Below are 13,833 nucleotides of genomic sequence, written 5' to 3'. Positions count from 1 at the left end.
GGCCCCATCCACCTGCATGCAGTGCTATGAGACCTGAAATTGGCAAGCACCATCTAAATGCAGAAGATAACTGTAATAAGCTATTGCAACAGGGACACTCACAGAAGATATGATTCATCAGCTGGCACCAAGGTTGATGGCTGTAGGCTATGGAACACGTTGGGTGTTTGAGACGGAAGAGCGTGTGGGCCAGTGAAGTTGCTGAATGTGGGGGGGGGGGGGAGGCGGCGACAGGACTGAACGGATCTCTGTTTCCCTAGGCTGCACACAGAGCATGCTGTCACCCACCAATTACTATACAGCATATCCGTTTTTCCTCCTCCTCATCTTCTGCTTCCATATGCAGGCCAAGGACTTGTTGTAACTAGCTGATTGATACATTTTTACTCATCAGCGAGATGGGTCGAATCAAAGCCCAAGGTTTAATCACCTTGGACTTTGGCACGCAATTGAAATCCAGATTCAGTTTGTTTAGATTGCAACTTTTTGTTTGGTTAGAATCTGTTCTCATACATAAAATGGAGTTGATTGCAAAGGGCTTTGAATTACTTGTTTCTTATCCATACAAGATTGGTAGATACCTTCCAATTTGAAATAGAATGACAATCCTTCTCAGTATAGCTTGTGTCCCATAGTCAGATAAAATTGAGTAATATAATTAAGTAAAATCAAACAAATTGTTGCCAATATGTACTTGGCTTGAAATGTGATGCGTGTTTCACACCTGAACAAGGGCTCAGGCTGGAGGCCTAGGGCACATGACCTGCAAGGAAAGGGTTGAGGGAGACAGGGTTGCTTAATCTGGCAAAGAGGAGGCTAGTACAGGATCTAGAAGCAGCTCACAACTACTTGAAGAATAGTTTCAAAGATGATGCACTCAAACTCTCCGTGATAATGACAGATGGTAAAACAAAAAGCAATGGCCCCAAGTTTTGGCTTACAAGTTCAGATTGGAGATTAGGAACAACTTTTTTACCAGCAGGACAGCACAACAGTGGGACAGACACCCACAGAGCTTGACACCTCTTCAGAGGTTTTCAAGATGGCTAGGCGAAGCCACTGTTAACCTAGTCTAATTTTGACGATAGTCTTGCTTCATACAGAAGGCTGGGCTAGGTAACCTCCACAGGACCCTTCCAGGCAACATTACTGTGGTTCTGTATCTGAAAGCCTGTCTGTTTTCTGCAGCTACACCTGCTCATCTAGTGAAATGTTATCTTTCTCTCCAAAGTGTGCCCTACTTGCTTCATCAGACTATCACATGCATAACAGACCTGCTACTGCAGTCAAAACTGCCAAAAAAACCCCAAAAAAACACATACAAGGAAAGAGCTGAGGGCCTTCCCTTCTCCATTGCCTCTCTCAAATGGATGCGGCGTCTCTTGCAAATTGTCTCTATATGACATGAATTCTGAATGTCCTTGAGTTTAACTTCTGATTTCAATACAGAAAAGCACTGGAGCAACCACTTCCCACAAAGCATGGGAATAGTGTCCTTGAAATCAGCGAGAGTACTTCATACTGGATTTTGAAGTTCCACGCTTTGCTTACAAAATACAAACTTCCGAATCAAAGGAAGCTATGTGAATTAAATCCCAGTTAGGTACACTGTCCAACCCACGTCTTCGATTCCAATTGTATTGTCTGCATGGTTTTGCTTACAGTTATATGTTGCAGACTTATATGAGCACCCTGTTGGTATCAGTCTACTCTCTATCAGATCTTGCAACAAATTTGTCTCTTTGATGAGGTACTCCGATATTCTTGGGATAGGTGGGATGCAGAGAGTTCAGAGAGACTATTGGTTTTTCCCCTTTTTTCATCCCTTTCCCCTCCCCTCCCTGAAACATGCCCTGCTCCTTCGAGAACAGTGACCACAATGTACCTGTAAATCAGCAGCTGTAGCACCTCAAGAATCAGCTGCATTAAAAAGCAAAAACCTAGGCAATCAGTTATTCTTTGTGTCATCCATGGGCCTAGAAGAAATGAAGTTCTTGATTCAGAGAGGAGATACAGAAATGCATTATTTAAAACTTAAATGCCATCTCTGCAAAGTAGATTATTTTCCTTTTCTTTTAGCAGCAGGAGCCAAAGAGCAGCACATGCATATTTTAGACACTGGGGACAGAGGCTGGCATCCTCAGGAACATCTCTCCTCCTGCTGTCTCAGGGAAAAATATAGTCATTTCAGCAGATCTGATTCAAAATGAAACTAGGGTAAAAACTGGAGGCTGGGTGAAAAATGAAGTGAGCCAAAAATTTCAACAGTATTGTCATTTTAACACTAACCCACTTTTTTTCTTTTCAAGTCATTTTAAGAAAAGGAGGAGAAAAGAATGAAATTAAAGTAGAGTTGTAATTATTAATGAATTGTTCGCTTAATAATGACTGGACTTGGTCTTGGAGGCCTGGGTAATATCCCTGGTTCTTTCTCTGGTTGACGCTATGGCCTTGGGCAAGTCTCTTCAATGTGTGATGTCACCGTTTCCCAGCCTGCAAAATGGAGATAGTAATACTCATCTCCCTGATAAAATGTTTCAAAATGTATGCAAGAAAAGTACTCTATCAGATGGGTGTTCAGCACAAGCAGTTTTATTTAGCAAACAAAAAAGTGGCCTGAAAATGTTTTTAGATCAAAATGTAATTGAAAAGTGTGATGAAGCATTTTTCTTTTTTAATTAACAATGTCAATATTTTCATGGAAAAAAATCATTTTGGGGTCATAGCCTTTTAAAAATCAGCATTCAGTTCAGAGCAGACAAAATCCTGACAAAAATGGTCTTAAAATTCTGATAATCAACATCTCCTTCACCAGGATTCCCATTTCCTGAGATGACAAATATTTCCTCTCCCTGTCCCTACACTAGCAAGCAGAGCAGACCTATTTGGACTATTCAGCCATGTATTTATATGAATGTCTTCTCAAATACAATCTCCTGTGGAGGTTGTCCATGTTTACAGACTCACTGCTGCTGCAGTATAATGAGTCTGCAAAGAGATACTGCATTTAAAAGTCAGAAATATTACATCACAAAAAATATATGGCTCTAAATATTAGGTGGACAGCTCCTGAGCTTGGATTACTGCAGTGAATTTACAGCTTGGGAAAGAAACAACATACATTGCAAAACTCTGTCTTACTGGGTTTACAGAGACAGAACTGAACTCTTCAGTTTTGTGAACAGGCTTTTTTGATAAAACAACCATATAACTCTTAAAAAAAAATATCATTATGGGTTAACTCCCCCAAAATGACAAAATATTCTCTTTGTCTTATTTACCCTTTTAATTTTTGCTTAGTGTTTAAATGAAAAATGCTTCTCTCAAAACAAAACATCAACTATTTCCATTTTGAAAATATTGAAAAAATCTTCTATTAAAAAAGTCCCCTGATTTTTTTTCCTCAAACTATTTGCCAAAACTGATAAAATTTATAAGTCACTTGCTTCCCTACTAAGCTCCATTTTTCATCTACAATTTATCTGCTCTGTTCCACGCTGACATCTTTTTGACCTGTGCCCATGAAGTGGGACGGTGACAACAGAACAATGTTTCCCAAGTGGCTTCTCTGCTGGGTACCCAGCTGAAATCTGTTGGTCCTAGAGGCTTTAGCTGGAGTATGAAAATGGAATCCTATAAAGGCTCAAAGCACAGAAAGTAAATAAACAGGGAAGGAAATAGTTGTATTTTTATACCATGACATACTCTCCTGTCTCACTATTTAAAATGGACTGAGGAAAAGTGATGGAAGCTGGAATTGTGATATGAAAATGAACTGCCTACCTGAAGCTACGCACAACTTCTACTGCTTTGTGTAACAGCAGACTTTGAAAGCCCCTCTGTTGTACTGCCACCTGGTGACACCCGGAGAGGAAAGTGCCAACACACAGAACTGCTCAGAATGAACCTTGCTGATGTTACCTCTGAGACCTACAAACCAGGTCGTGTCTAGCAGGGCCAGGGTGCTAAAAGGCTGTAAAATATAGTTGGATATTTGTGGTCTGTATAGACAAAATAGCTGGGTGAAAAAGGAAGAATTCCGAGTATCTCTTGCAAGAGTGCCTGTATGGTGGAAAGGTGGGCTTTCTGAATTTGTGTTTGTCTTTATTATCTCTTCTCATTTTAGCAGAAAATAAGAAATAAAAATTATGAAATTTTTATGAATGTATTTCCAATATGAGTATGGAAATAAAAATATTAATACAAATAGGAAAGGATAAGCTCTTAAACAGAAATAAAAATACCACTAGAACTTGGCCTAGAGACCATGTTACTTATTTAATCACACAGTAGTCACTCCGCATTTAGGATGGCTTGTAAGATGGATCCCACCTCTGAGCTGCTCCTCCAATTCTGTAAAATACAACACAGACCATGGGACTGACTTCGCTGATGAAGTTTGCATTGCTGCTAGTCGCTCCGCCCATGTTCGCACCAAGGTTCTGAGATCAATTTGTTACTATATAGCTTGCACAAAGGAGACACAAACCATGTGGATTACGCCCTGAATATATCTTCGTCACAGATTTTTACAAGATAGACCCAAAGAACCTTCTGCTTCCTTCAAATCAGATGCAGCTATGCATCCCTCAGAGTATTGTGTAGCGACTGGGATACTGAGCTAGGGAAACAATTGATCAAGTTACACCTCATGACTGGTGTTTGCCTGTTTTTGCGCAGCTTAACAAAACTCTTACTGCTGCATAAGCCTCCTTAGACTTCCACGTGAGGCCTGCCATTCACATTCCTTCACTTATAGAGAGGCAATTCTTTCAGGAAGAGAAGGCCCCAGAGTCCCAGTGTATGTCCCAGGGCCTGTCAGCCCTGAGCCGCTGCCCTACAGCCTTGGGAAGGTATCACAGCAAAAGGGATTCCTATCTGGCAAAGAGCTGCTGAGGAGTCTATTGCATTTCCCTCTTTTGGTGAGCTTCTCTGCAAGGCAAATACTGCATTCTGTTACCAGTCCTTCCTTTACTCCATGTGGTAGCAGCCTCTCCTGCAAATTTGAAAGTTGTATATTCAAGGTTTGCTGTATACACTGAGATAATAATATACCACATGACCACGCAGTTAAAGACTGGTGTCTTGTTACTTGACTTGCTTCTCTAACGAAGTATTTTATGTGTTTAGCAGTAGGGTTTAATTTCAGCTCTATTATTAGGTCTCTGTTGAGCAGCAGCAATTTTGTGTATCCTTGTAGGCCAAGTTCCTAGCAGAAACGAAACTAGTAATACAGAATCTGACTATAAGTTAAGTAAAGTTTGATTTTCCTGTACTTACCAGCCTAGAACAGAGTCATCTGAACATCATAAAAGCAGTCCTTTCTCAGGAAAAGGGGAACTCCATTTCTCAAGGAACTATTCAGCTTCAAGAATTATTTTTAAACAAGAACATATTGCACATATGCAAAACCATAGTGCTTATGTCAGTCTATCTCCATTGCTTCTGCCTAGAATTTTGTATGGCATAGCAAAAGCTAGCAACCAAGTGCAGCAGGAGCTTTAGCTCTATAGGTAAAGTAGTAAAGACTGGGAAATACAGATGAGACTCGTTCAGAGAGCTAGAAGACTACAGCAGAAAAGCCAGGCTTAGACAAGAATAGGGTGTGACAGCTCATTAAGCAAGCTCATTAGCTGTTGGAAGGTACCTGAGTGGTTATCACTGGGGGAAAGCAGCCTGGACACCCACAGCCTCTCTGGGAGTGCAGCTTACAGGAGTTCAAGGTCAAGAGCAGGAGTTTATAAATAGACTTGGAACCTGGAAAAGTGAAAAAATAGTCATTAGGAGAGAAGCCAGAGATGGAAAATGGGCTACTCTCACAGTTGTGTTGCTAGAATTGTGCTTAATTTGTTTAACCTGAACTTCAGGTTCCCTATTCCCTCCAAGATTATAGTTGTTGTAGGCTGTGCATGCTACACAATGTCCTTGTAGAGAGCAAAGAGGGGTGTTAAAAAGGGACAGGGACTGATTTCTGAGACTTTAAGAAAGTAATGTTCTTTGTAGAGGTTTTGGTGATGATTCTTCAGAAAGCGAGAAGGGAAATCTTCCTAGAAAATAGCTTTTTGGCAATACCTGTGTAAGTAATTATATTTTGTGCTTTTGTTTGAGAATGTGTCTGTGAATGTTGTTTCCTGATGGCCGCTATGCGTGCAGGTCTTTCTTGTCATATTTTGTAAATGTTTTGCTGCAGGACCTTTCATTGCACGTAACTCAAAATCATCAGAACAATTATTTGCTGCGCGTCCAGTAGTAAAAAGGTAACCTGAGGTATAGGAGGGGGAAAACATCATGTCCTTATATCTTGCATTTGCACGTTGCTATCCTCAGTCTCATCAGGCTAATATGCCTTCCAGCATGGAGATCAGCGTTTACCCAAGCTGCCTAAAAATTTTCCAACGTTTTTCAAGTTGGTAGGTGGCATTTAATCAGAACAGCAACTTCTCAGAGGAGCTTTATGATTTGATAGTTTTTGTTTTCTTTTGGAGAAAAAATGGAGAAAGAGGTACTGTACCAAGATCAAAATGTTTGGTGCTGACGCTTTCAAGAGAAAATGTTTTATTTGTTACAAAGCAAATTTTAAATATGTTTTTTTTTCCTTTAATTTTGGCATTGTTTGACTAACTCAAGAATAACTTTGGTGGCACTTAGTTATGCACAGGATTAAAAACCAGTAGATTAAAATTCTTTAGAGTACATCTGTGACTATATCCATGGTGTCTGCCTTTCCCTCCTTCCTACTGCTGACTGCTTCTAAAGGGCACACAAAAGGTAAGAGAAAAGCAGGTTTAGCAGTAACGGCCTTACCCTAGCTACGTAAGGGTTCGTAGGAACTACTTCATGATCGCACAGACTGGAAAAGGCTGAAAACCACTGCTCTGACCTGACACCTTTAAGACGCAGGCCACTGGATTTACTTTTGTTGATTCCTGTTTAAACAGCAGCAGAGGTTATAAGGAGAATCCCATTTTGATGTGCAGACTTCTGCTGGTAGAGGGTTTTTGTTCTAATTCCTAATGAAACACTTCTAAATAAAGAGAATTTTATGTGGCGGAAACCCTGCGCCTCAGGTAGCGCTGCCAACAGGGCTGAAATCCCCCGACCGGCGCGGCGCGGCCCTGCTCCGCAGATGCCTGCGCAAGGCCCTGCCTCCTCCGGGAGCCCGGGGCGGGGGGCCCCAGCAGGCCCCGGGAGCGCCATTTAACCGACAGCGGCGGCCCCGTTTCCCGCGCGTCAGGCGCATGCGCGAGTCTCCTGGCAGGTGGCAGAGCGTGGCGGCGGCGCCGCGGCAGGAGGCCGCTCGGCGGGCGGCGACGCTGGCCCTGGCGGCCCCCTCCCCCCCCCCCCCGTGTGGGTGACAGCGGCCCGAGGCGCCCCCCCTGCCGCCTGGGTCGCCCTGACCACCACCACCGCCGCCGCCGCCGAAACGCACCTTCCCCCGCCGCCATCTGGCGTTCGCGGCGGCCGGCACCGCGCCCGCACCGGAGTGAGGAGCCCCCGCGGCGGCGGCCGTGGCTGTGAGGGGAGGGACCCGCACCCCCCCCCCCCCGCCCGCTCGCTAGGGGCAGCTGCGCCCGGCGGGAGGGGCGCCCCGGTGGCGGGGGGCGCCCGAGGGGCTCGGCTCGGCTCTGTCGGGGGCCGGGCAGCGCCCTGGAGCCGACTCTCGCCTCCCGCTCCCGAGGAAGCCCGGCTGAAATGGCGGGCGGGACGGGGCCCCCCGCGAGTCCCCGCAGGGACCGGCCTGTGGGCCGGGAAGGGCCGCGCGGCGCTCCTTCGTCTCCTTCCTGGGTTGGTTAAGCTCTTCCACGTAACCAGGAGAGGTGGAGAGCCATAAGTCGCTTGACTCCAAGAGCTGGGACTGTAAAGAAATCGCAGCCTAGCCGCTGGCGCGGGAAATGTCGGCCAGGACGCAGTGTGGCCCTGCTGCGGGGCCACTGGGGCCGGGGCGCGAGCGCCCCACTCACAGCTCAGGGGCGTTCGTGTGGTGGCCTGTTTCCTTCAGGTGAATCACTTCTTTGGGGGGGGGGGGGGGCTGCTGCAGGAGGGGGACTTCTCCTGTGCAAATTGGAAGGCTTGCTGAGAAGATGATGGTGATTGAAAGCGATAGAGAAGAGACAGTTTAAAACTTTGCATTGCCTATCTACAGTCTCACTATCACTTCTGCCTTTGAAAAGAGGTGGGGGGAATTGAAACAGAACAAGTTCCCTTTGTTCTGTTAAATAAATGAAAAGTCATTCAATGTCCACTTCTTTTTAGGAGAAAAAATAGCTGGATTGTAGCAGGAAAAGCTAGGAGTGAAAAATGCAGCTGGTTCAACTTTTGAACAGTTTACAGGGCTGAATGGAACTTGTGTTTACCTGTGTTTTTTTTTTTTTTTTCTCTTCTAGATCAAAGATAATGTATGTGCATTGCAGAATGTATTGTCTGGGCAATGCCAGCTGTATTTTCTTTCCTATGTCTGCAGGGAGAGAGACTTGCTGGAGGGACAAATACAGCCTCCTCTTTGCGAACTTCCATCCCATCTGTGTTTGCAGTTCAGCTGCTTTTTTAGCCTCTCGGGCAATGGCAACTGTGCAGTAAGTTCCAGAGGACGTATTTATTCTGGGTATAGGTAGTCAGGCCATTTGATGAATCTAATGAAACTGAAATGTCCTGCAAGTTGTTGGTTCTCAGGAGAAATCTGCAGTGGTTAAAAGCCTCAAGCTGGAGAAGTGCCATGGCTTCTAGTTGTCCTGGACCACTAAGATAACCAAGGTACTGTGGAGCGGGTGATACTATAAAGGCATGAAACAGGTTTTTTCCACTTATATGTAGAAGATGGAGTGGCAAAGAAGAGACAGGCTCAAATAAAGTGCTTTATATCCATTTTAATTAAGCTTCTGTAAGACAGATGGACCTTGTGGTTATCTGCAGCTCCCAGCCTCGGGCAGCCCTGTGTTGCTTAGTGTGATTGCTAAGGTGTCTGAGCCTGGGAAGAGGGAGCTAGCTGTGCTAGGATGAGAGCCAGGGAGAAATTGCTTTTGTTTTTTCTAGTTATATTAGTTACTAAAGTTCTTTGCTGCGTTTATATAACTGAGAAAGGCCTGCTTTCTGGTGTCATGAGCAGCCTGAGGAAACCTTCACTTCAGTGAAGTGTGGCCATGCTGGATTATACAAGCTTTGGTGCTTGTATGTGTGTGAGATTATGTAGAGTGACTTTCTTGACAGAGCTGGGAGGGATGTACAGAACTTATTGAAAAGGAAAGCTCCTTTTGCTGTCCATCTCCAAAAGTGTACTAATTCTGGGTCATATCACATGGACGGTGTCAACACTGTTCTGAGAAACTAGAAGTAATGGATATGGCTACAGAGCTTCAGTGCTAGTCTTCTCCCTCCAGGCCTGCCTGTTAACACTGACTCAGAGCTGACAGTTCTCTGCATGCACTATGTTCAGCCCAGTACTGACTGTGTTACACACTAGTTATAGCAGGAGTATAACAGTATATAACAGGAATATCGGGGATTAGAGCAGAGCCGAAGGTCAAGATTGCTCGTTTGAATCCTTGTACCTGCATCGTAGTTGGAGCTTGAGGTCGTCGATTGGGAGCTTGGAGCTTTGCTCTGTCGATTGATGAAGGCCGAATGGCACCAAAGTCGGACTAGATATCGTCCATGAGCGTCTGGGGTACTTTGGGTACAGTAGCTTCAGCAGAAAGTCTTGTCTTCGCTGGGCCATACAAGATCCACTTAGAATGTGGTTTCTGGTCTGTGTTGGTAGAGCTAGCTCCCGTGTCCAGGAGGTTGTTAGCATAATTCCTAGAAATCTCAACCAAGAGGAGGGTCCCCTTGAACTAGGTGCCCTGTGCATAGACACACAGGTAAGTGTGTCGGAGACATGCTTTTATGTGAGACTGGGGGGGGGGGCGGGGAGGGAAGACTAGAAGAGGCAGGATTGTTCTGCCTGTTTTTGTAGGTGGAGGTGTGGTGCAAAGGACTATTAAATAAATGGCCCAAACTGACAAAAGGAGTTGTAGCACAGCCTCCTACTGCATTAGCTATCAGCTTGTCTTTACCCCTTGTGTTATTTTTGCTACAAATAATTTGGTTACAGCTGTTGCGCTTCAGTGAAGCGGAGATGAAGTGGGAGGGGGGTGAAGTTCTGGACTTTCAGCCCCATTAGTAGTTAGTGCAGAATGAAAAAGAAAAGTGCTGCCTTACTCTGCAGCATGAGTTAGAAGTCTGCTAGTGACTGTGACTGTGAGTTCCGACAGCATGTTGTGTGTGTGTGTATCTCCACCTGGGTAGGAGAAAGCTCCTGGGAAATACACTCCTCTCATCAGACAGTATGGAGGGGGTGCTGCAAATGACCTTCTGTTTTGTGGTTTTAAACTGATGCTAAAAAGGGGAAACGGAGCACCAGTGGTAACATTTAGGCTTATTTTTGAGTTAGGAAAGGGAAAACAATTATTTTCTTTCTGGAGTGGTACTGATATGCTCTTCTGTCTCTCTGTGCTTTTGTCCTACATCCTGCCACTGTGGTTTTGGCTAGATTGAGGCTGGGAAAGTATCAGCTAATATTTTAACAGCCTAAGGCAGAAAAGTAGTGGATACGTTGGCACAGCCTCTTGCAGGCAGTGTGAGCTTGCTCTACATGTTCTCAGTGCTGCTCAAAGGCCTTGCAGCCATGTTGGTGCAGCACTGAGCTCAGCCAAAAGTGATGCTCTCAGCTGGGCTCATTAGAGAGGGCTCAGTGTCACGTTCGCTGGAGCGACCCTGTGTGTGGTTGGCATGGAGTATGAGCTTGAGTCTGCTTGGAAAGCACCGTGTAGATATCCTTAGTTTTAGCTAATGCTTTCCAAATCCTGATCAACTGAGGCTGCTGTCTGTGCAGCCTGGAGCAGGGTATTTTCCTCAGGATCTAAGAGGTGTATTTCTATTTGCTGCAAAGTTGGAGCTGCATAATTTCTGGTATAATCTGTATAGGGATGAACTGACCCTGTGGTTTTGCTGCTGCCTCTATTACTGATTTTTCCTTTTAGTGAATACATTTTCACAGTCAGAAATAAGAACGATCCCCTGAGAGTGTTGTGTGCTACATTGAGAAAGGTCCCTGTGGTGTATAGGCAATCACTTTCCTATCTTTCTCTTAACCTAACCCAGTCCAACAGTGAAATTCGTCACTTGGAGACTTGCTGCTTTTAGCTATGGAAGCGTCAGGAGCATCCACTCTGAATACTGCCCTAGTTTAGCTGGAAGGAAAGGTTAATTTTTCTCCTGAATACTCTTTTAGGCATTTAAGTTGAGTAAATGTTGACAGAATACAGATGGCTTTGAGCACTGAGAATAAAATCCTTTCAGATTTCAGTCACCATAGTGCCACAGTCCCACCAATTCTCAAGGTCACCGTAAAGTTCTCTGGGAGAAGCAGTTTAGGAAACACCTGAATTTCCTATGTAAAAATGTTTAAACCCTACTTCCCCCTCAAAAGCAATCATAAAGCCTTTCAGACATGTCATTAGAAAGAACAAAAAAGCAAACGGACAACTGAGGAATAACCTTCCTCCTACCCCCTAGCTGATTCAGGCTCCCTTACGTTGTTCGTGGAGCATACGGTACTTGTCTGCCTCTTGATCCCTGAGCAGCTGTCTCAGCTGTTTCAATAGGGAGGCCGAGGACTCAACATTCACCTTAGTATTCACATATGTTTCGTTCAAGAGTGCTGCATTTGGGGCAGGTACTTCAGCTGTTGCGTGTTCTGTGTGCACAGACTGCACAGAGAGCGTGAGCTTTGCAGCAGTGAATTCCTCTAGTAGTTTGGTACGCTCTAAATTTAAAAAAAAGGGCACCTTTTCTTTGTGAATATGATATGGGGGAATCTGCTTAGTTACTCTTGACCCAGGGAGAGGCAAGCCCTGCCCATCAGCTGAATTGCTCTGAGTGGCTTTGGATGCCTGGCAGGTCCTGAACATGTGGTTCATTTGCGCTTCTCCACTTCTGCTTTCCTCAGGAAATGAGTGCAGCAGCTCGTCAAGTGATTCACAGTGGAAAGTTTAAAGAACAGAGTGAGAGCTGCTGGGTGCACCAAGATGCCTAACAGGACAGAAGCGGTAAAGCCAGTTTCTCCGGATATGGTTATTGCCCGCAACAGGAGCTGCTGAAATCTAGGAGTGCAGGTATGAGAGCAAAAGGGAGAGATTTGAATTGTTCAAGGAAGCTGCAGTATTATTCTGCAGTTGGTTTCTTGTGACAGGATTGTTTTCAAACAGCAAAGGTGTCAGTGAAAGTTAGCCCCAAACTATGGCATAAAGAGGAAAAAGGAGCAGAGATTTGCCTGAATCCTTTATTTTGGAGATGATGATAGAATTACAGGTGCAAGGGGTACATCTGTTGCTACTGCTAATGGAGATTTGATCGATTTGGTGTAACTGCATGCCCTTGTCTCATAAGCTTTTGTTTGGGGGTGATCAGAATTGCCATGGTCTTGTTCCTTTGGGTTTATTTGCTGTAATTATGTTGTCCATGGCTAGCAAGATGCATTCTATGTTTGCTTTTGAGTTGATTGTTTTATTTCACTGCCAGCAGGCTCACACCTCAAAAGCAACTTTTTCCAGTATCTGTGTTTCTCGGCTGCAGTAGGGGCACATGCAGTGCAAGCAGAGCAGGAACTGTTCCCAATTAGATATTTAGAAGCTACTTTTTTTAAATGGACAAAATAAAAATTGAGTGGACGAGTGAGAGTCTGATTCAGTTTTATAGCCACTTTTGGGTTGCATGGAAAAGCTTTTCAAACAAAAGTAAAGCCAAGTGCGTTTAAATGTTTGAGACGAAATTAATGATTTGCCAGGTTGTACTGCAGAGAAGCCTTGTCCAACTGGGATGTACTCAAAATGAAAATATGCTTGAACATATTAAGCCCTACTGTAAACGCAACTCCTTTGGTAGTAACGTTGTCATACTTCCTTGTAACAAGCTGTATCAGGGTAGCTACACTTCTGAAAAAATGGGTTATGTCCCACTGAACTGAGACTTGTTCTTCAAACAGTACTCTGCCCTCTCTAAGCTGACAAGCATTTTAAAACTCCCCTGCTGTTTGTACTTTGTCAGTGCTTGGTTCAAGGCACCAGCTAGGTTAGGTCCCTATTGTAGAGAGTGCTGTGCCAGGACTTGGGAAGAGACAGTCCCTTCCCCAAAGAATTTGCAATCAAATAGACCTGGCAAGAATAAGTAGGGAGTTGAATGTTGTAGCTTTTTTGGAATTCATTGCAGTCCTTATATTTGAGATGATAAATAGTATGATGTCAAAGTGTAAATCTTTTCGGTGTTCTTTTTTAGGTTTGTCTCATGAAATATTATCTCAAGTTTGATCATTAAGCGTAGGGCTAGAAGGTGTAAATAATTTTAAGAAGAGCGGAGGGAGCTCAGGGGGAGAAGAACAAAGGTGATTAGGAAAGACTGAAAGATAAAAAAAAAAAGTAAATGGACACGGCCTGATACAGTGTTGTTTCTGAGGTACTGCCATTGCAACCTGTGAGCACAGAATGGTATGAGCCACAAGGAGGGAGACAAACTGAAAGGTTGAAGTAGAGGAGAGCCAAAATTAGTGGGATGAAACTGGTTCACAGGAAAAAAAAAAAAAAAAAAAAAAACAGTAGATGCCTTCTACTGCTTGTATCGGTTACAGCATCTGACAGCTTTCCTTGGGAGATACTGGAGTCCCTGTTGCTTTGTGCATTTAAAATGATTGGTTGGCATGACTGTTTAGAGAACTAGCTTAGCTTGGCTGCCAAGGAGGGGAAGGGAATGCAAAGAGGCATCACCCAATGAATTTGAGATGCTGTGAACCATGTGTTTCTGATA

At 44.3% G+C, this 13,833-nt stretch overlaps 2 protein-coding genes across 11 annotated transcripts in view; one reads left to right on the top strand and one right to left on the bottom strand.

The window, feature by feature from the left end:
- Window positions 1–7,542, bottom strand: part of ARHGAP22 (Rho GTPase activating protein 22) — a 176,562-nt gene extending 169,020 nt beyond the window's left edge. For 2 of the 3 annotated variants that reach the window (XM_068950167.1, XM_068950176.1), the window contains exons 1-2: window positions 7,430–7,494; window positions 5,648–5,757 (exon numbers count right to left, since the gene is read on the bottom strand). The gene's annotated coding sequence lies outside the window, so the exon portion shown is untranslated. Of the gene's footprint in view, window positions 1–5,647; window positions 5,758–7,429 lie in introns of all 3 variants that reach the window. The other variant, XM_068950169.1, reaches the window with a different exon arrangement.
- Window positions 7,543–8,445: 903 nt separating this feature from the next.
- The window catches only part of WDFY4 (WDFY family member 4), a 151,290-nt gene continuing 145,902 nt past the window's right edge, over window positions 8,446–13,833 (top strand). For 2 of the 8 annotated variants that reach the window (XM_068950141.1, XM_068950143.1), the window contains exons 1-2: window positions 8,660–8,751; window positions 11,984–12,149. The gene's annotated coding sequence lies outside the window, so the exon portion shown is untranslated. Of the gene's footprint in view, window positions 8,574–8,656; window positions 8,752–11,983; window positions 12,150–13,833 lie in introns of those variants that run through there. The other 6 variants (XM_009677853.2, XM_068950144.1, XR_011142195.1 and 3 more) reach the window with 5 other exon arrangements.

This window comes from Struthio camelus, chromosome 7 (genome assembly GCF_040807025.1).
Source record: "Struthio camelus isolate bStrCam1 chromosome 7, bStrCam1.hap1, whole genome shotgun sequence".
Classification (NCBI taxonomy): Eukaryota; Metazoa; Chordata; class Aves; order Struthioniformes; family Struthionidae; genus Struthio; species Struthio camelus.
The sequence above is the reverse complement of the archived record's forward strand: the minus strand, read 5'-3'. Positions and strand labels throughout refer to the sequence as shown.